At 48.6% G+C, this 2,952-nt stretch overlaps 1 pseudogene; it reads left to right on the forward strand.

Annotated features, from left to right (window-relative positions):
- The first annotated feature begins 348 nt into the window (after positions 1 to 348).
- On the forward strand, positions 349 to 466 carry LOC126249978 (5S ribosomal RNA; annotated as a pseudogene).
- Positions 467 to 2,952: the final 2,486 nt, after the last annotated feature.

Raw genomic sequence — 2,952 nt, forward strand, 5'->3', positions numbered from 1 at the left:
CAGGAAATGTTAAGTCCATACAATCTTTGGAATGTAAATGTTCGGCAGTACTTGTTACACATTTCGTTTCATTTGAACACGACTGCGAACCAGTACTCACTCTGCTTATCCACGAATTCTGACGCGCACACTCACATTTCAGCTCTCCAACTACAGATAAATCTCTCGCTCTGTCCCTCTTGTATAGCACTTCCATTTCACGCATTAGATTTAGTAAAGTTATCACTAAGATCTACATAAGATACTGAGAAAGTTCGTAATAAATATGTAGGCTACCTGTAACATAATAACATGATCTTTAGTTAAACGTAATTCTACAGAATTAACAGGTAATCTGGCAAATATATGGCCAACGGCCTTGCCTCAGTGGATACACCGGTTCCCGTGAGATCACCGAAGTTAAGCGCTATCGGGCGTGGTCGGCACTTGGATGGGTGACCATCCGGGCCGTCATGCGCTGTTGCCATTTTTCGGGGTGCACTCAGCCTCGTGATGCCAATTGAGGAGCTACTCGACCGAATAGTAGCGGCTTCGGTTAAGATTACCATCATAACGACCGAGAGAGCGGTGTGCTGACCCCACGCCCCTCCTATCTGCATCCCCCCCAAGAGGATGACACGGCGGTCGGATGGTCCCGGTAGGCCACTCGTGGCCTTAAGGTGGAGTGGCAAATATACGTATAATGGTCATGTATTTCGCTGACGTAAAAAGAGAAAAGAAAATAATGAAAAACATAATACCACTCAAAATCAGCAATGTCTTCACAGGTTGCATAGCAGGCGTTGCAAACCTGTTCCCGTATTTACCCAACAGTATCGTCAATTTAGATCACAATGTGAACAGAACACTGAGGTTGGGCAGTCAATCAATGGAAACGTCTCGCCTGGTCATCTGAATTGTGTTTCTTGTTAAAGAAGGTAGATTAGAGTAGCGCTCTACCAAACACACGGTTCGGGACTCTACATAAATGACGTAGTAAATGGTAGGATTATGGTAATAATTGGCAGCATTGGTAGGAAAAGAAACATCTATGAGGATGTGAGAGAGAAACTGTGACCAGAAGACTTCTCTTTTTCTTTTGGTTTGTCTGTTTGCTTGTTTTGTACGTACTTAGAATCGCACATCTTTCCGTGTTAGTCCATTGTGTATTTTATATCCTTACAAAATATACACTCCTGGAAATTGAAATAAGAACACTGTGAATTCATTGTCCCAGGAAGGGGAAACTTTATTGACACATTCCTGGGGTCAGATACATCACATGATCACACTGACAGAACCACAGGCACATAAACACAGGCAACAGAGCATGCACAATGTCGGCACTAGTACAGTGTATATCCACTTTTCGCAGCAATGCAGGCTGCTATTCTCCCATGGAGACGATCGTAGAGATGCTGGATGTAGTCCTGTGGAACGGCTTGCCATGCCATTTCCACCTGGCGCCTCAGTTGGACCAGCGTTCGTGCTGGACGTGCAGACCGCGTGAGACGACGCTCCATCCAGTCCCAAACATGCTCAATGGGGGACAGATCCGGAGATCGTGCTGGCCAGGGTAGTTGACTTACACCTTCTAGAGCACGTTGGGTGGCACGGGATACATGCGGACGTGCATTGTCCTGTTGGAACAGCAAGTTCCCTTGCCGGTCTAGGAATGGTAGAACGATGGGTTCGATGACGGTTTGGATGTACCGTGCACTATTCAGTGTCCCCTCGACGATCACCAGTGGTGTACGGCCAGTGTAGGAGATCGCTCCCCACACCATGATGCCGGGTGTTGGTCCTGTGTGCCTCGGTCGTATGCAGTCCTGATTGTGGCGCTCACCTGCACGGCGCCAAACACGCATACGACCATCATTGGCACCAAGGCAGAAGCGACTCTCATCGCTGAAGACGACACGTCTCCATTCGTCCCTCCATTCACGCCTGTCGCGACACCACTGGAGGCGGGCTGCACGATGTTGGGGCGTGAGCGGAAGACGGCCTAACGGTGTGCGGGACCGTAGCCCAGCTTCATGGAGACGGTTGCGAATGGTCCTCGCCGATACCCCAGGAGCAACAGTGTCCCTAATTTGCTGGGAAGTGGCGGTGCGGTCCCCTACGGCACTGCGTAGGATCCTACGGTCCTGGCGTGCATCCGTGCGTCGCTGCGGTCCGGTCCCAGGTCGACGGGCACGTGCACCTTTCGCCGACCACTGGCGACAACATCGATGTACTGTGGAGACCTCACGCCCCACGTGTTGAGCAATTCGGCGGTACGTCCACCCGGCCTCCCGCACGCCCACTATACGCCCTCGCTCGAAGTCCGTCAACTGCACATACGGTTCACGTCCACGCTGTCGCGGCATGCTACCAGTGTTAAAGACTGCGATGGAGCTCCGTATGCCACGGCAAACTGGCTGACACTGACGGCGGCGGTGCACAAATGCTGCGCAGCTAGCGCCATTCGACGGCCAACACCGCGGTTCCTGGTGTGTCCGCTGTGCCGTGCGTGTGATCATTGCTTGTACAGCCCTCTCGCAGTGTCCGGATCAAGTATGGTGGGTCTGACACACCGGTGTCAATGTGTTCTTTTTTCCATTTCCAGGAGTGTAAATTGCGTTCTACAAGTAAAACAAATCAGTTGATCGGGAAACCTCTGCACTTTTATGTAACAAAGGCGATTACCTCTGATGCAAGCACAGGTTACATGCAAACACATAAAAAATCTATATAATTATTATTTTGTACTCAATAGAACGTTCTTCGTCGTGATAAAAGACAAGCTTCTCCTGTTATTTTTGATATGAGACAAAGTTGATTATGAGAAACAGAAACGTGTTTTACGTAAACTAGACAACGTATAGAAACGATTGTAAATAAGTTTTGTCTGGCGATTTCTTTAAATTTTATCTTCTTTTGAGGAAATTGCGTTTTATAGTGCTGTATGATAAATTTGTATTTTCTTGTTTC

The sequence above is a fragment of the Schistocerca nitens genome, chromosome 3 (genome assembly GCF_023898315.1).
Source record: "Schistocerca nitens isolate TAMUIC-IGC-003100 chromosome 3, iqSchNite1.1, whole genome shotgun sequence".
NCBI lineage: Eukaryota > Metazoa > Arthropoda > Insecta > Orthoptera > Acrididae > Schistocerca > Schistocerca nitens.